This window comes from Rhinolophus sinicus, linkage group LG04, assembly GCF_036562045.2.
Source record: "Rhinolophus sinicus isolate RSC01 linkage group LG04, ASM3656204v1, whole genome shotgun sequence".
Classification (NCBI taxonomy): Eukaryota; Metazoa; Chordata; class Mammalia; order Chiroptera; family Rhinolophidae; genus Rhinolophus; species Rhinolophus sinicus.
Genome location: NC_133754.1, coordinates 144,265,322 through 144,285,474, shown reverse-complemented (window position 1 = coordinate 144,285,474; position 20,153 = coordinate 144,265,322). Strand labels below are relative to the sequence as shown.

General features: G+C 38.6%; 1 protein-coding gene across 5 annotated transcripts in view; it reads right to left on the bottom strand.

Annotated features, from left to right (window-relative positions):
- TMC1 (transmembrane channel like 1) overlaps positions 1 to 20,153 on the bottom strand; it is a 241,737-nt gene that overhangs the window by 218,028 nt on the left and 3,556 nt on the right. The gene's annotated exons all lie outside the window — the stretch shown is intronic.

The window sequence follows — 20,153 nt, the reverse complement described above, 5'->3', positions numbered from 1 at the left end:
CATTTATATTTTTCTCATGGAACATAAGCCAGATAGCAACAAGCAAAATAGAGGAGGGAATTTAGAGAATTCTCTAGATTGACTGTGCTGGATATAAGTACCCATTTAAATCTCTATGAAGATTGCACATAGCCTTTACATGAAATACCATATACTCGTATATCTTGCAGCCAAAACTCAAGTATCAATTAATGTTTGGAGTAGGAAAAATTTGTAGCTCAAGAAATTTTTCTTAGATTCTATGGTGAAGCTTGGTCGATTTTTAAAACTCTGACTTTTATTGATGGTATTAGTGCCCAAGATTAATTGAAAATATGCTTTTAATTCCACAAATATGTTTAGATTTTACATTTTTGCATTTCATGAGCTCCTTATAGTTGAGCCCAGGTCTTTTTTGCCTTTATATTATTGCAGATAAGCACAATGCCTTGACTATAATAAACAGTAAGTATTTGGTTTTGTTATTAAAGCATTTGACAGCTACCTAGAAACCACCACAGGATTTGATTTAAAGTAACTAGTCATTATGTCTCTCAGCCGAACTCTAAATAAAACTTCATTGTTGTTCCTCATATGTACACAGATACAGCTTATTCTTTAATAGATTCACTAATAAAGGTTATGCTCACAACCCTAATTCCCACCATAGCATTTGTTGATTATACTGAGTCTCTAACTTAGCCATCATTATAAGGTGGTGATAAACCTCTGTGTGTGTCTATGTCTGCGTGTCACTGTGTATGAAGGAGTGAAGAAAACTAGCAATAGGCTTGGATTTTACAAGTATATGGGGATTGTGGTTCTATTCCCTAGCATGGCACCCCTTCCTTCATTTTCCTATAAAACAATTCTGAGCCAAACATGTTTGTTTTAACTTAAGATCAAAAAAAGAAATGTGTGTTATAGATTTTAATTTATATTGATAATACATTATGTGTAACATATACACGAAATGGTATTATTAGGTTGGTGCGAAAGTAATTGCAGTTTTTGCAAAGATTTTTAACCTTTTAAACCGCAATTACTTTTGCACCAACCCGATATATGTGACATTCAATATATATGTATATATACATATGAAATTTTAAGAAAGAGGTTTATTTGAAGGAATTAGCTCATGGGATTGTGGAGGCCTGACAAGTCTAAACTCTGACAGGGAAGTTCAACAGGCTGGAGACTCAGGAAAAGAGTTACAGTTTGAGTCCAAAGGTAGTCTGCTGGCGAACTAGACAGAGCTGATGTGGATACAATCCAAAAGTAGTCTGCTGGCAGAATTCCCTCTGGTTTGGGGAACATCAGCCTTTTGTTCTAGTCAGGCCTTCAAATGATTAGATGAAGCTCACCCACAATCTGCTTTACTCAAAGATTTAAATGTAGATCTCATCCAAAAACACTCACAGAAGAATCTAGAATAATTGTGACCAACTACCTGGGCACCTTGTGGTCTAGCCACGTTAACACCTAAAACTAACCATTACACATGGTCTTTCCTCTGCATGTACATCCCTAGTATCTCTGTGTGTCTAAATTTCTTCTTATAAGACCAGTCAGATTGGATTAGGACCCACCCTAACAGACTTATTTTAACTCCATCACCTCTTTAAATGCCTTATCTCCAAACACAGTCACATTATGAGACACTGGGGTTTAGGGCTTTAACAGGAATTTGCAGGCCGGGGCTAGGGGGTATTATTCAGCCCATAACACTGTGATCACTGCTACACTTCACTACAATCCTATCATTACTACACTGACCTCCTCATCCTCATCCTTTTCCTGTTTTTCACTAACACTTCCAGAAAGTCCCTTCCAGCTTCAACTTTCTGTGTTTTCTAAAAAATAAAGTACATACACATAGCACCATGAAACTCAGAGTTTTTAGCAAGACTGCGTACAAGTTCAGCCAGAGTCAGTTCATGGGACACAGTTTGGATAGCTATTGGAGAATATTTAAGGATACAGGAATCTTGGCCAAGGAGGAAATGCCCAACTCTAAGGAAGTTAGGCCAAGAAGATGGAAAACACTGAGACAGCCCATCCCAGGAGAATTTGAATCTGTCAGTGGTTACCAACAGGAGAGTTATCCTGTTTAGGGAACCCAAACATTCTGGTACTAAAGACTCAACCGCAGTTGTTTGTTAAATGTCATGGAGTTTATCACTTGAACGGCTGGTCCAGTTTCCTCAGTAGTAACAACCTAATGAACATTTACCTTTCATTTACCTTCCAAGCACTAATTATATAATTGTATTTACCAATTTTATGGAAGTCCCTAGAAAACAATTGAGAAATATTGCCAATGAAGGAATAGGTGGTGAATCCAAGTGGAAAACACTCCAAATACACATATGCATTCGTACCTCACAAACATTTTAACAGACCAGGAAAAATAAAAGGGTATTCTCTGTTTCATCTTCTATTCCTTGTGAATTGAATTGTACACACAGAAACAGTAAGATTCCTAAAGATGAACACTGAGTCATTCTTAGGTTTGTGTCTCCCACGGAGCCTCACTTAGTGTTTTTTACGTCATCTTCGTTCAGAAAATATTTGCTGAGTTTAGGAGAGGAAGACTCTCGAAATTCTGATGATACTAGGTCTACGGATATTCCAGCTCTCATTCAAAAATATGTGCCCTGTTCAGCTACTCTGCCAGCAATCAAACAAAACAAGGTTAATGTGGTTTTACCCTGAAGTTTGAGAGTGTATAATCCAGTAAATAGTTCAAGTGAGCCCAACAGTCATTTATTTGTGTGTAAGACGCTACAGAGCTTATCATCCATGAAGGCAGACTGTTGCGTACATGAATACACCTAATTCAAGGCAATTTGCTCTATTAATAGATACAAATAATGTCCTGGGCATGGGGAACATGATTCGGACAAGGCAGGAAACCCAAACTGGTGCCAGGTGGTGGAGCAGTTTGGAGGCTGAGCACCACTCTAATCACCACTGATAAGTTTTACGACTGCAATTCTTGAAAGCTGAAGAAATATGGAGACACAAGGGCTAGACAGCCTTCTTACCCTAGCAGGCACAGAACGGAATCATTTGATAGTACTGACACCATTTTAATGATAAAAAGCTCAATCTCATCCTCTCCAGGACATTCAGTTTTAAACAGTTATATACCAATTTCTTTGTACTTTAATCAATATTATTAAAGCAAGCAAGATTTAAAACTTTGTAATGCCATATGCAATAACATAAAAGTTATTAAAGGGGGGATATTTGCATAACATCCCCATGGCTGCCATTTGATAATTATAAGACCGATTCACCCCTCCCTGTGCCCTTCCATTTCTCGGACTGGCAGGGAAGAAAGAGGGAAAAGAATCAGTGAACAAGGTGAAGGTGACTCACAAAAAAGAGCTGTGAGAGAGGGAAAGGGGAGATAGAGAGTAAAAGCCATATAGACTAGGAAGAGAGGGGGGGGAATGGGGGAAGGGAGCAGTTAGTTGTGAACAAGAAAACGTGAATGAATTCGGAAAAGGGGAGAAAAGGGTATGATGGTTATAATTTGGATTCCTGTAATGTCCTTTGAGAGATACAAGTAAAGCTTCTTAAATGCCACACTATTCAAAGACTGAAACCTTGGGGTCCCCAGTTTATTAGAATTGCAATAGAACCTAAAAGGTTTTGGTTCAGGTGAAACTAATACATGTATACCAGACAGTTCCTAACTAGCATTAAACTGTGATTTAACCCAGAAAACTATTTTCTTAACCTCGTGATACAATTTCAAGACAATGGATACGAAAAATGAAACATTTCAGGGATTTTAATTAGGACATGGGTTTTTGTTGCCACTGTTGTTGTCTACCTACCTATTGGTTTTCCAAGAAGCGAGGTACTTGAAGTATCTAGGTCATAAATTAAAACCTCTCCACACCAACTGATTCATAAATGCAAGCAGTTCATGAATGCTTTCTTTCTTTACAATCTGTGGAATACATCAGCCAGTCAATGTTGATCTTTTAAAGTGTTGTGTCTTTTATTTATAATATATATGTATATGCGTGTGTGTTCATGCCACATAAGTGACGTACACTAACATATTTATCAAATTAATTTAAGCTGGTGATAACCACAATGCCACCAAAAAAAAACCCCAGGCTGGTTTTTGTTTATTGTTAATATCTGACATCAAAAATTCCTGTAGCCTCAAAGCTGTAGCCTTAATAATTGAAAAAACAAAACAAAACTATTTATTGCTTAGTGCTTCAGAAAATATATACTTCCCCCAGAGCAGGCTAAGAGATTAAACATAGGGTATAATACTTAAAATTATAGAACATTTGCATCCAGACCCGAGAGTGATAAAACAGGCAACTGAGTAAGTGGAAGAATCCCACAACCTGCCACAGATAAAGACACGTCCAGAGCTTGACATCTACAAGGTCAGTGCGGGAAAAGGAATCTAAATCAGAGGGAGAACGGTGCTTAAAGAAATATCTGTGTTGTAAACTGCTTATCATCATGGCTTGCAACATGCCATCACTTAATGGCCATTAACATGGCAACCAGCTAGCAATCGCTTGCTCAGAAACCGAGCACCTTTCAGATTTGCGTAAACAAGAATAACGTATGGATATGGGTATATGATAAATGTAAGACTGTGGTGGGAAACCCTTGGCAGTCTCACTTAAGGGAAGGATTTCATCCTTCAATTAAACAGACGCTAACCATAGTTCTAAATACCAATTCTGCTCTCTGAGAGGGAAATGTGAAATGAGGCACATTCTCTTCTAATGGAAGGGAGTAAGGCTGAGCTGCAGTCCTTACCTCAGGTCCTAATCTGCAGACTCCATTTCAGGTCCATGCCATGTCCCAAGGAAGGTAGAGGTGGGATGAGGAGAAAAAAATCGCTCCAGAATCAATCTAGAGCACAGGCTGAACCTGACAACCAGCAGGTATGTTGTTTAGCTAACACTATTTTCAAATGGAGAAAAATTTACATTGAAAATAAATCCAGATTTCCAGCATTTTTGAAAACAATTAAAAGATTCGGAATTTCTGAGTTCCTATGATCACTCCAGCTGGAGTTGAGTAGTTCTTGCTACCTTTACATAGGGCAGGTGTGCTCTAGTTGACCACAATCCTCACCTCTCCCTGTTGTCTTTCACCTGATCCACTTTATTCATGTGTGTTACCTGCCTGACCCTATAGGCAAAAGGGTTTACAACTCTGGATTAATAGAGCTCCTAAAAGCTCCAGACAAAGCTGTCTGGAATTTCATGCATTCACAAAAGGTTCTGTAAGTTCCAGAGCTTTCCTGAGTTTCAGGTCTGCTTTAGGGTGGGTTGCAAGACATGGAACCTTCCCTTATTTGTATTTGGTTCTCTCATAGTCCACACAATGCCTATCACCTAAAAGGCACTCACTAAATGTGGACTGGTGCCAGCTATGGCAGAATGGACTGTAATAACCCTCAGAGTTTTAGACATCTTTGCTTTACTCCAAACCCATGGATCCTGGGTTGGCCTTAAGTGGAAATGGTCCTGGACTGATAGGGAACTACAAGGACTCACATGGAAGTCAGAAATCCATCCACCTGCACGATAGGGGGTAGGTTGGTGTGCTGTGGACAAAGGACTTGACTACAGGAAAACTTCCCTCTACCCACCTAGGTTCTGTGGCTGGACCTAAGAATTTACCTCCTGTAACACAGATTAACAGGAGAAAAACATGCAAATTGTGTTTAACATGCTTATGTGTACACAGAAAGTCATCAAAAGGAAAATAAAGACTCAAAGAAGCAATAGGCCCCAAAGCTTATATACCTTTTAAAACAAAGAACAATAAATTGTGGGGCTGTGATAAGACAAAGGGCGTGGGCGAGGGACAGTGACTAAGAAATAGATGGGGGGAACTAATGGATGATAAAGGTTATTTTAGAGGGTTTGTTTGTGCAGATCCATTTCAGTGTTGACTCCCAGTGTTTGGTGATAAGAATGTTCTTCTCTTATTGGTACAAGAAGGGCACCTTTTTCGTAGGACATTTCATGACCTGCTTTTAGGTAGACCAGGGCAGGTCAGAGCACCCTTCCTGAATCTGCTATTTCTCAAGCACCTTCAGTTCAAAATAACAAAATATGCCAAAATGGCATATTTTGTGGTGGCATATTCTGAACTCCTTCTCTAGGTATTACTAGTCCTGGATATATTGTTGCCATAAATAAATATGTATTTATTGCCTACTATGCACTAAGTACTAAGGATACAAACATGAATAAAAGATCCTTTAAGGAGTTCAGCCCAGGGAGGATTCAAATAAATAATTTCAGTCAAAGTCATGGGAACTTGTGCATATCACATAACCTTTCCAAACTGTTTTTCACCAACAAAAAGGGTTTGGCATGTCTGTTTCTTGGGGCTTATTTCTTGCTACAGTGAGAAACAGCTGAAACCATAAAACTGCACACTTTGCAAACTGTGAAACATGAGTTACAAGATGATAGAATTGGATTCTTCCTGCTTTTGTTTCTTAGACTAATATAATAGATCGCTGTCAAAAGAGTAAGCATGAGACACACCCCAGTCTGAATAGTTTTACAAAGAAATGGCCCTGAAGAACCTGTTGCATGCCAATTGGACTCTTCATGCAGATAGATGATACAAAAAGGAATCTGAGAGTCAAGAGGAGAGAGGTGCTGGCGTGCTCTACATCTCCCCTCTCCACCCGTCAATCTCCCCCATCTCCTTCTCATAACAAGTCCTTGTGAGGAAAGCATGGGTCAAAATACGTTTCCTGCAGACAGGAGTAACAGAAGATTCTTGCCTGAACCACACTAGAGGCCTGTAAGGCAGTGTGGATGGTTCTGGGGAAATCTAGAGTAGGAGGGGGCCTAACTAACTGCTTTGGTGGTGAATCCAAGAGGGAGTTGTGTGTTGGGATTGCATTACCCACTCTGAGTTTGCCTAAGCAACAGATGTGGGATGTTTCCTGTTGACCAGAGCTATGCAGAAGAGAGTGGTCTCGGTTATTCTTGTGTCCTGTCGACTTGGGCTACATCGAGGTACAAGGTGACCTTAATAGAAAGAGGCTGGATACACACCAAGGACTGAGCAAGGACCGAGCAAGGAATTGCTAGTGAATACCTGTGTTACAGACACTCCCACGGAGGTAAAATGAGCTACAGAAAAGAGGAGCCCAGCAAGGGACAAGTCCATGAGATTGCTGCATAGGACAAAGAGTCCATTTTTGTTCCAAGTCCTGTTAGTCAGGATTTCTAAGAGAGGCCAACTTTAACCATCTGCCAAGTCAGAGAGCCAGAGCCACTTAGCCAAGTGACCATGGTCTTATCCTTTGATCACATTTAACCCTAAAAAGGAGGTGAGCAGGGAGTGTGAAGGAGAAAGAGGAGACAAACTTGCTCCGTCTCCTACTATAGGTGTCAGGCTGAAACAGCAGAGGCTTCGGGATTTCAGATTTCAAGCAGGAGAGCGTTAATATTAAATTGTATTAGGTTGGTGCAAAAGTAATTGCAGTTTTTGCAATTTTTTTTTTAAACCTTTTAAACCTCAATTACTTTTGCACCAACCTAATATTTGACATTTTGACTTTGTATGGCCCTGGATATTGTCAAGACTGAGTTAAAGATATGTATATGAATTAAAATGACCATAGGGCTGTTGTTTCACGTACTGAATAGAAAAGACAGGAAAGAAGCCCAGACCTTCACCTAAGGTCAGGTGAAGAATACCCCTCATGAATAAAACATAAAGGGAAAGTACAAAACATAAACAAAGATACACCTGATCAAAATCCACATATTGTGTACCACACATATGTACCATATAAACAAGAATAATTCTGATAGGTAGTAGTGTTATTTCCTCTTCTTAAAAAGCAGGTTTTAATAGTGAACCATTGCCAAAATTGCCACAATTGGCTTTTCCTACTTCTTCTTCAGTCAAAATATGGATATAACCTATTGATAAAATGATAATGGTTAAAGGTTACGGCACAAATCTGAGGTTGAGGGTCAACTGAGGAGCCTTGACAACTTAATGAGGGGGTTGTTAACCTTCCTAGTAATGTTAATTCATTACTAGGAATTAATAATGAATTAATTCATTAATGTTAATTCATTACAAACTGTCGCCCCCCCACCTTGAAATTTAGGGCTTTCTTCAAATTTTAGAAACATGAGCAGTCACTGTATCATGCCTCATGCCTCAGTGCTCAAGTTTCTGTGATCTGTCAGTCAAGTGGAATCCTTAGAAGCGCCAACTGGCCCTACTTGGCAATGAAATTGAGTGTGGATGGAATAATATGCTATGCACCTGTGCCTCTATGCCACCCTAATAAAATTTCCAAAAAAGTGCCCCATCTTCCCCACTATCCTACTCAGGAATTTGAATTTCTTACAAAAGAAATGTAAAGGAATAGCTCTGTGATTCAAATAAGGATTACACTCAAGACTCTGCCATTTGGAGTAGTCCTAAAAATTTTCTAATCTGCCCATAAGTCATCCTCTGGTTAATATAGTGGTTTAAATTGAAATCTGTCAAAGAAATTAGGTTTACTCCTTTACTTTAGCCTTGAAATAATATAGCCTTAGGGAGACTTGGGTATAAGTTGTATATAGAAAGCAGGCACTTTTTTTTTAAATTGAGGATGATAAGGGTGGAAGAGAGGAAATGTCTTCCTCTCCAAAGATATTCTTCTAATACTTAAAACCCTGATTCCTTCTCTCAGTTCCCTCCTTCCTAACCCTAGTCTCCAGATTTTATGTAGAACAGTTTCAATATTGACAAAGCACCTTAGTTAGTTTCTGTTGTTTCGCCTTGAAGCCATAATACTTACCTTTTAGACAGTTACTGCTGCCTCCTTCACCCCAGCCAATTATGACAGCTATGATTAAAAAATAATCACTTTATAGTGTCAAGAAGATCACTGCTAATTAAAGTCAACCAGAGTATTTGCTGAGTGTTTGGTGTCTGTCCTTCGTTGTGTATTTTCCTAAGACCTTCTTATCCCAAAGTTAATTTTACCAAAGGACAGCAGATTGTCTGAACCTCAGGGGGGATTATTCCTCAGTTTGCATTTTTGCTGTTATTCTTAGGGCATTACTCTTGATCATTTGTTGAAGAAAATATGTTGAAAGACAACAACATTTACAACAGTTGTAAATGTTGAGAAAGATGATAATTAACATTTACTAAATGGTCTTAATCAAATATGTATACAGAAATACATGCTATTGCATTTCACCATAGAGGCATACCAAAAGACTTAGGGAAAAAATGGAACTAGAAAGAGAAACGTGTACTCTATTCTTATGATATATGCTTAAAAATATATAAGACATGGGCCATGCTCTGAGAGACCATACAATCTAGTTGAATGAATCTGAATCTTTTGAATTTCATGGACCAGTAACTTTTCTGGAGAAAAAAATAAAGGGAGGGATAGACAAGATACGATATAGATGTCAACTTTTTCTTCTGTCTAGCTAAACAAAGTTACTAGTATTTAGGAGTTCCAGTCAAGACGGCGGAGGAGGTAAGCACTTTGCTTACCTTCTCTCACAACCACATCAACATTACAAATACAAAACAACCATCAATGAGAATCACCAGTATCTCACTGTAGTTTTAATGCATTTTCCTAATGATTATTGAGATGACCACTTCTTTCAGATGTTTATTGGCCATTTAGATATGCTCTTTTATAAAATTCAAATCTTCAGCTTGTTTTTCTATTGGGTTGTATGTCTTTCTTACTGATATTGTAGGTATTTTTATATATTCTGCATATGAATCATTTGTAAAATATACATTTTACACAGCAACGCTTTTCACTCTCTTACTGTTGTCTTCATAGACAGAAGTTCTTACTTTTAACTTATGGCTAGTATTTGTTGTCTTCTATTTAAGAAATCTATACCTCCCTCAAGGTCATGAAGATATTCTTCTATGTTCTCTTCCTTCAGTATTATTGTTTTACTTTTAACATTACATAGACAATCCATGTGGAAGTAATTGTTTGTATATCGTGTAAAGTAAGAGATCAAGATTTATCTTTTTCTACATGGATATCCAATTCTCTCAGAACTATTTATTTAAAAGACTATCCTTTACTTACTGTAATACAATGTTACCTTTATCATAAATCAAGTGAACAGTCTATGAGGTTTTTGGTTTTGGACTCTGATCTATTTGTCTCTTTACATACAACTATTATATCTGACAGTGTGTAAGTCCTCCGACTTTGCTCTTTTTCTTCAAGACTGCCTTAGCTATTCCTTTTTTTGTTTTCTGTTTTGTTTTTTAATTATTTTTTTCAGTTACAGTTGATATTCAGTATTATATTAGTTTCAGGTGTACAGCCTAGTGGTTAGACAGTTATATAATTTATGCTGTGATCCGCCCAGTAAGTCTAGTACCCATCTGGCACTGTACATAGTTGTTGCAAGATTACTGACTATATTCTCTATGCTGTACACTATATCTCCATGCCTCGGCTATTCTTCTATTTTCAGACAAATTTTAGAATTGACTCGTTAATTCTCACATATACAGACAAATACAACTGTATTGAATCTATCGGTCAATTTGGGGAGAATTTGAACATTTATAATATTGAGTCTTCTAATCCATGAACATGGTATATGTCCCTGTTTATAGTTTTAATTTCTTTAATACTGTGCAGCACACTTTAAAATTTTTGCGTCGTTATTTGAAAATCTGAAATTTTATGTAAAAATAAGGATATTCAGCTTCTCTTGAAAATAAGCCCAATACTCCTGTGTGGAAACAATAAGTAGGAGCTACCCACTCTAACTGGGGCATATGTTCTTTCATTTATCATAGTTACTACCACAAACACAATGCATGAATCTGGACTCACAACTGTAAGTTCAGTCATTTATTGTACAAATGGGCCACCATCTGTGGCCAAAGAAAAGGGAAAAATAGTGAGAATAATGTTCATTTACTCATTTTTAAAGTATTATGTAATGCTAACTATGTGTCAAGCACTATACTACATGTTGGGATATACCAAGGAACAAAAAAAAACATAGTTAGTTTTATGTTTTGACCCTGAGGGCTTTAAAAATAATTTTAATCAGAATTATAGCAATAGTAAATATTTTTAATAATGTTCTTTGGGTGGCAATTTCATTTAGCCAATTTAAGGGAGTAGGGGTGATAGAAGAGCACACTGAAAGAGGACACAGAGAAAAACCTACGGACATGGAGAAAGAGGCTATAACTGTTCTGTCCATATTAATAGTTAAGTTCTCAAATATACCAGGACATCAGACTACTCTTAGTTCACAACATCCTCGGGTTCAAATGACAGACACAAACTGCCCTGCTATAATGAACAATGTGGTCAAAGTCTTTGCTCCAAAGAAGCTTCCATTCTACTGGCAGCAAACTCCTTGAATTTCAACATTATTCTACTAATGGACAATCAGTGGAGTGTTACCACCTGTTACTCTAGGCTTCTTAGTATATTCACAGAAGCCAGTTGTTTCATTGGATCCCAGGGTTGAAATAAATCAACCATGACCCTCAGGTGGGTAATTGGGCTTCTGTGAATAGAGGGAGGAAATAAAAGAAAAGAAAATTCCCTCATCCAATGAACTTTTAGAATACAAAGGGCAGTCAAGGATGATGCGCATTTACTTCTTTACCAAGAACTTAAAGCACCTTTTCCACTCAGTTCAGTTTGATTTTCCCAGTCAGTAGTGTAATACCCAGATTGTGTGTGTGTGTCTGAGAGAGAGAGACAGAGACAGAGAGAGAGAGAGAGAGACAGAGACAGAGAGACAGAGAGAGACAGAGACAGAGAGAGAGAGATTGGGCAGGGGAAGAGGTAGTGAAAGGAATGTGCAATCCAGTTATTACTAATGGGCTGCTAAATTTTTCCCTAAAAAAGACTTTTCAGCCTTCTGTTTCTCCCGTGTCTTATGTCATGTCTTGGCATCCAAACAGCCCTACCAGAGGTAAGCCCATGGATCCTCTCAGGCCTCCAGGGTACCATTCAGACCATTCAGTGCATTTCTGGTGTTCTATTCTCTAAGTGGACCATACAGGGAAGTTATTGAGTTCAATACACTATGGATACACAAAACAATTCCCTGAAGTATTAAAAGACTTCATCTGTATTCCTCCCAAAATATTTGGCTTAATGCAAGGGATTTACTGGGAAACTGGGGAGAATAGAGCCCAATATCTCATTCACTGGCACAAAATTCTAGTGACATAAACAAAAACAGACAATATCATCTTTAGTATACAAATGGAAAAACTGAAAACCCCAAGAAGGTTTTTGTCTACAGTCACACAATGAGCTGGTCTCAGAGCCAAAACTCTTTCCAGGTCTCCAAATATTCCATCTGGAGCTCTGCCTATGGTTTCCTCTAAATCAAACTCATGTAGGGGAGGGGTGGAGGGAAGCGTGTGAAGGGGCAGAGGTTAACACAAGAGTCCGGGTGGGCCCTTCCAGGTCCTAAATTCTATGTCTTTTTTTTTTTTTTTTTTTTTAAATCCCCCATTTCTCTGAAATGCAAATGCTGGTCTGTTCCACTGCAAATCCTGCTTATGATGATACAAAATTTTAAGTAGAATCTGTAAAACCATCCCTTCCCAGTTTCCTTCCTGGACGGTAGTTACAGTCACCTCTGACCACACCAAACCCAGCAGCCTTTCCATATTTTACCTCAGTTCCCATCAGCATGTTTGCAACTTCCCATAGTTTATTTTCATCTCTCTCTAGCAAACAAGGCCTCTTGTGAAATGAGAGAAGACAGGGTCAACACACACACCTGCTGGCTCAACAGAAAACACCACAGAAACGCAGGGAAGCCTGCGTGGGGGCTGCCAGCAGGCAGCATAGCTAATTTGCAAGCTGGCACCGCAGTTGGATTCCTCATGAGACAGAAGTCTCAAGATTAAATAACTCTGTGGTTGGCGAGGGGTCTGGAAATAAAAAGGATGGGGGGGAGGTTTGCCATGATTTTGCAATCAGACTGCAACCAACTCTCCACACCGAAGTTCAGGATAATAAACTTTAGAGCCAGAAATGAATGTAGACATTATCTGGTCCAACTCACATCTTACTGACGATAAAACTGAGGCAAACAGGGATGTGACCTGTCCCAGGCCACATGACTCATGAGTGGCACAGTCAGTGGGTGAGGGCATTTCAAGTATATGGAACAGAAAGAGAGAAGCTCAACTTCCCTCAGACAGTGAGGATTTGCTTTAAGGATGCACAGGGTGGGGACTGTCCACAGTAGCACAGCCAAACTTCACCGAGAGCTGAACACTACAGGTACATAAGAGGAACTCTAGTAAGTACAGCTGACCCTTGGGTTGGAATTGCGCGGCTCCACTTACACACAGATTTTTTTCAATAAAGAGGGTCAGCTCTTCCTATCCTCGGTTTCGCATCAGCAGATTCCACTTTTGCAGATTCAACCAACCGGGGCTTGAAAACAGTGTCTTCGTGATCCCAACTGTGGTTTCCCAGCCATGATGGATGATACTCTTTTCCATCCATGGTTGGTTGAATCCGCCCGTGAGAAGGGCCAACTGTAGTTAACTTTTTGGGGAGTCAAAAGTTACACGTGATTTTCAACTGTGCAGCACCTGGAACCCCTCACGTTGTTCAAGGATCAACTGTGTACACCCAGTCTGCCACCTTCACTCTGGCACACACTCCTCAGGCATGGGCATCACTGCCTGCTCTCGTGCTTTATTGTTATGGGCAATAACTACTCTCTGCCTTTGTTTTTACTGATCTTGTTCATGTGAACCAATGCATCTCTAGTCTTTTCTTAACTTCTGCTTCCTATAGAGGTGTTCTGACTTGTTTTCTGCGTGTCTCCTGCCTGCTGCCCCTCTCTGTACAGTTGACTATCCCTTGGATAGACTTATATTCAAGCTCCAGGAAGGAGGAAACGATGGAGTCACTTAGTAACTCTGCAGTAGCTCTACAGAGTTTTCCCACCAAGGTTATTGATGATGACCATAGGGAGATATCCTTCCATGGTTAATCAGGATAGGACAGAGAATGCTGAGTAGTCAGCTTTCTCCAGAATGGAGCTTTTGACATGGAAAACAATTAATGCATAATAGATTCCTCCCCAGATTAGTACTTTGGATTAAGTCCAATGTCCCCTCAGTTCTTGTGTAATATCCAGTAGTGACTAGGAAAATATTTCTGGAGCCAGGCTACCTGGGTTTTAATTCCATGACTGTTACTTTTAAGCAAGTTACGCAATCTCAGATTCCTTATTTTTAACATAGGGATTATTATATCACCTGTTTTATAGCATTGTGGGAAGACTGCGGTGATTTACATAGAATGTTTAGAAGAGGATCTGACACATAAGTGCTCAATAATTTAGATATTATTATATTTTTTCCATAGCACCAGTGATGGTTTTAAAATATATCTGCAATTCTTTGACACTTTTCCCGCGAACCATGGAGTTTAATTCTTCTTTTTTGAATATGACTTGCTTCTAATAAATAGAATGCATCAAAAGTAACACTGCATGATTTGTCAGTCTAGGTCAGAGAAAGCAATATAGTCTCTGTCTTGTTGGGATTCTTGCCCTTGGAACTCAGCCATCTTGTTGTGAGGAATCCCATGGGGAGACCACATAGAGGTGTTCCAACCGACAGCTGAGCCTAGGGCACAGTCGAAAATCAGCATCAATACCAGATATGTTAGTGCATAAATCTCAGCTAATAATGCTGGCCCCTAGCTTTCAAGTCTTCCAACCACGGTCCCAGACATCATGGTGCAGAGTAAGTGATCATTCCAAGCTTTGTTTGAATTTATGACCAACAGAATCTCTGAGCATCATGAATGATTACATCATTTGGTTTGGAGGTAATACAGTAGCCATAGTAAGTGGAACATTCCCTTTATTTCTTTATCTCTATCAATGATAGCACTGTTTGTTAGACTTTCACAGGAATCAGGTGACATTAGATTATCTCTAAAGCTTGGCTTCTACACTGCAATTTTTCTTACCTAAAGGGTGGATTATAATGGTCCAGGAAAAACATGCATATCAGGTCCTATGCCCAGACATGCTGACCAGTAAATACAGGACTCAATCATGTGTAATTTGAAAATATTCCTTATTTAACTTCAACAAATCTCCGCAAGGGGAGACCACTGACATACCTAGTCCCCACCCTTGGGGGACGGTGGCAATAGCTCAAGACCTTCATCCATACTCATTAGGAGTTTACTAAGAATCTCTTGTGCCTGGATCTGCTGCCTGGGGCTCTGATGGAAAGACCACACTCCCATTCAGGGAACGAGTTAGAAGTACATTTGGTATTTCTACTATGTAAGCTTCTCTTAATAGAATCCAGGTCAGGCAGCAAACTGTAGCTTTCAATAGTGAATTTCTAATATATAAGTACCAATCCATCAATTCTTCCCTTCAAAATCTGGAGAGCTAGATAGCAGAGGATGTCCCCTCTAGCCACTTCTATGCTACATTGTACTGGCGGCTCTTGCCAAGGCAATTAGGCAATAAAAAGAAATGAAAGACACCCAGATTGGAAAGGAAGAAGTGAGTGACACTATCTCTATTTGCAGATAACAAGATCTTACATACAAAATCTGGAGAGTTTAATAGTGTGTCCTTCTGGGCCCTGAAGGCCAAAAGGAGTTGCTCTCCACTCCCCGGATCAGTGAGTCTCAAACTTTAGTGTGCAAAAGAGAGTTTTTCAATTCTTTGGCCCAACTCCCAGAGATTCTGATATACTAGCCTAGAAAACTTTTGAGAAGCACCCCAGGAATGCCTGATCGGTGAATTTCAGATCAGACTTTGTGAAATACAAAACTAAATGTTTGAGAAGTCATTTATCACAATGATTAAGAGTGCGGTGTCTAGAACTCGATTGCCTGGGTTTAATTCTTGGCTCTTCTACTTGTTAGCTGTGTGAGCCTGTGCATGGCACTTAACCTCATGGTACCTCAGTTTCCCCAACTGTAGAAGGAGATTAATTTTAGCGCCTACCTCACAGGCTTGATGCAGACATTAAAACCATTACCATATACAGAGCAGATAGAATAGTAAGTGTACTTATTGTCAACTATTTGCAGTAGGGGAACTACTGGTTGCTAGACCTTGGAAGCTAGACCTTGCCTATAGCCAACCACAAGATTCAGTGGCCTCAGTAAGTATAGGAAAAGGCACTTGAAGTGTTGGTGCTCTGTCCATCCCTTTTTCTTTTCTCACCCCCCTCCCCCAGGAAAGCTGTTGCAGATTAATACATTTGCTAGAAATCAAATGAAGGCACGAGCCAGTTTATTCTTCTACAGTTTAAGTCCTCTCTGCCTAAAGGACATTTCTAATCTCCCCTTTGATCATCATCTTTGGCATATTACCAGGTTTCTTTTTCTTCATTATTTTGATCTATGCTGTTAGTGAATTTGAGTTTCTATAGTTGTTTTTTTTTTTTTTTTACAATGTATTTCACTAAGAATTCATTTCCAAATGCAAGCCTGAGGACTAATGTTCCTAAAGCCGCATGACTCATATAATGTACTTCTCCCCTGCAACAAATACCCCATTTACTAGCATGATAGCAAATCTTTAACAGATTGCGTTGCATCTAGGGAGGTGGCTCCCAGTGGTCACATAAATAATTTATACTGATCAACACTTGCTCAAATTAATGGAAATCATAATGTAAAGAAAGCATTTTTCTATGTTCCAAGTCTACTTACCAGAGGAGTATTATTGGTATTCCTAGATACACAGGCAACCTGATAGCTGAAAGTTCAAAAATCACAGATATAGGACTTGTTTTCTAAAATGTCTTGATAGCCAGCTAAGAACAGCATTTTCTTACAGGGCAAAGTGTATTACATACTAGATACTGTTAATACTTCACTGACAAGGGGACAGAAATAGCTCTCTCTACTGCTACAAATTTTCTCTCAGCCAAAAACTGTGGTTTCCTAAAGTAGCAAAAACCTGGAAAAAAATGAAGCAGTTCAGAGAGAAGGAGTCAGAGTGGGCTGGTGATTCACACATCCTCAGGAAGAGGGTTGGACATGGCCTTTGAGACACCTTTCAACCCTGTTTTGTGTTTTTCTACCATTCTACTCCAACTTTAATTTATACTCAAATATAAGTTGCATCTCAAAAACAAGTAAGATGTTTTCACTCCTCCTCCTCATTCTTTAATTTTTGGGCTTTAAATTTCCCCCCAGAAAACTTATCAGACATAAATACAAATTAAGCTTAAGTCACCTTATTCATGCAATTCTTTAAGGCCTGTAACAGTTATAGAGTGAATATGAGGAGCATCAAAGAAAAACTCCAAACCAAATATGGCTCCAGAGTTGAAGTCTGTGCTTCACCTAGATAGTGTAAGACAACGCTATTTGCTCCTTTGGAGGGAGAAGAAAGGATATATTCTTGACCCTAAGTGACCTATTCTTGATCCCTTGTAAACATGAAAGCTGGCAGCTTGGCATTTATATACTAAACTATGCCCCCTCATCCACATGCCATATTTGGAGGAATCCAGAGGCACTTCCTGTTTTGGGTCATGACCCAAGGTCAGAAGCTACAACGTAGGCAGAATTAGAGCAACAATATCTGCAAGTGGGATGGCACCTCCTAAAAGCCATCGTCCCCAGCCAAGAAATTTAGAACCCAAACCTAGGCAGAGCACAGTAGGGGAGCTGAGGGTTTTCATTAAAGAGACACAGCCCTGTATTATTTCACTCATATGTATAATATAAAACAAAAAACAAACAAACAAAACAAAAACAAACTCACAGATACAAATAACAGACTAGTAATTACCAGAGGGGAAGGGGAGGGAAGGGGAGGGCAAAATGGGTAAAGGGGATCAAACGTACGAAATGACAGATGGAAATTAGACTTTTGCTGGTGGAGACACCATAGATATTGAATTATAATGCTGTATACCCAAAACTTATATAATGTTATTAACCAATGTTACCTCAATTAAAAGAAAAAAAGACACAGCTTTGATTTGTACCATTTGCTGCTATTTGAGCGCACCTTCACAGCTGCTCATGTGAAGGCCAGCCTGGCTTCTCTTCTCACATACATACATTCCCTTGGGGGTTCAAACACAAGATTACAGTTTTTGGAAGTGGTGATATCCCTTACAGATCAAAAGTCAAGTTTATAGGACTGTCAGGAAGGAATCTTGTGAGCTGAACTCTCTAAAATGAATCCATCTATAAGCTACATAGCAATAGAGGCATAAGCAAGGAATACCTATTTCATCTCAAAAGAGATTTTGCCAGTTTGCAAAATTACCTAGTTAATTAATTCAAGCCTTGTAGTAATAGAACTAATTGAAAACCAAAATATCCATCATGGAATAGAAATAGATCTGCTGTTTTTATCAAGGTAATTACCAGGATAATTGCCAGACCTCCCCCTTGATTTTGTCCCATTCATGTAAGCCAAGTCTGATGGTTTACATGCATTATACATACATAGATCCTTGTATTAATAAACAGGTGTGTTCTGAGGACAAATTTATAGTGAGCAACTTCCTTCCCAGAGGTAAGGATAGGAAAGAAAATAAGGGTGTGTTCCTAATCCAGGCTATCAACTTTATGTAAATAAATGAAAACTTTATTTTAAAATCTATGTTCTTATTATACCTATATTCAGAAGGTTTCTATATGTTATAATAAAACTTTTTTACTGGCATATGGCAACAAAATAATAAATTGATGAATGAAAGAAGTGTTATAGAATTTCAAGCTACTTCAGAGGATGAATGAAATTTGAAAAATTCCCTCCTCCTACCTGTGAAAGGATTTGTGGACAGAAAAAGCAGAGAACCATGTGATTTCACTGATATGTGGTATATAAACCAAAAACAACAAAAGAACAAGACAAACAAATGAGAAACAGGATTTGTGAAGGTGTCTTTGCCTCTCCCAGTATGGCTCATCACCACCACGAGTCCCAAGGAGCTGGGCTATTGGAGCTCCTAAACAGGTGGCCTTCAGGTACATCTGGCTATTGAGCAGCCAGAGACTTCTTTACTCTGAGTCACCATTGACTTTACAGAAACTCAATGACTAATCCAATCTAGAAGTCCTACAGAATCTTCTTCAAAACAAGAGCCTCAGACTCAAATACCCAGATGGACAGGTAGGTGATATACAAGCATAGCAAAAAGGAAGACGGGGATTAGAAAGTAAGGGCCCCAGTTATTCATACGGTTTCTCCCTAATTCCACCTAATTTTTGCCATGAGAGATTGTAGGTTCAATATTGCCACATTTTCTCATTTTAAATAGATTCCAAAAGTCTGCTTTCATTGATATTTGCTGATTTATAAGTATTCGCAACAAATTCAATTTTTCAAAACTCCACACTGGGAAATCAAAACACATCTGTGATAATAAGCACCAGTTTGTGATTTATAGTGTCATCTGCACACACACACACACATAGGCACACACGTATGCAGACCCACCCACCCACAAAGAGTCCTTGGCCTCAAAAGTGATGGATTCCGGGAGTTAAATTAAACTTCAATCATCCTTGGAAACAGCTTGAAACTGTGATAGTCCTTTCATATATTTTCAATTTATTATTTTGTAGAGATTGCTAGTAAACATATTTTATTACAATTTATAGAAACCCACTGAACATAGGTACAAGGACATAGATTTTTAAATGAAATTTTCACTCATTTAGTAAACTATGAACACCAATTAAAAAAAACTTCCATTAAAAAAAGAAAGTTATATTTAATGACTAAACATTTTGTTAATATATAAGTAAAATATACTACCTATATATTTATATATAAATAAAATTATATATGTAAGATCAAAAACATGCATAAATTCAACAAAAAAATAAAGAATTAATGTTCTTTCATCCCAAATTTTGTTTATTTTCCACGATTACTAGATTGAATGAGTTTGAGTCAGAGAGCCCAAAATAACACTGAGAGAGGTCAGTGTCCTCACCTGTGTGAGGTAAACAGTCAGCAGCAGAAAATTGCTAGGTGTGTCTATGATGACAAATTTACAGATGTGTATTATTCCACAATGATTTTTTTAAAGGTATAAATGAGGAGGAGTGGATGAGTTGACCTTTGTGTTATGCATCATATTAAAACTTCCATTTTATATATCATTTT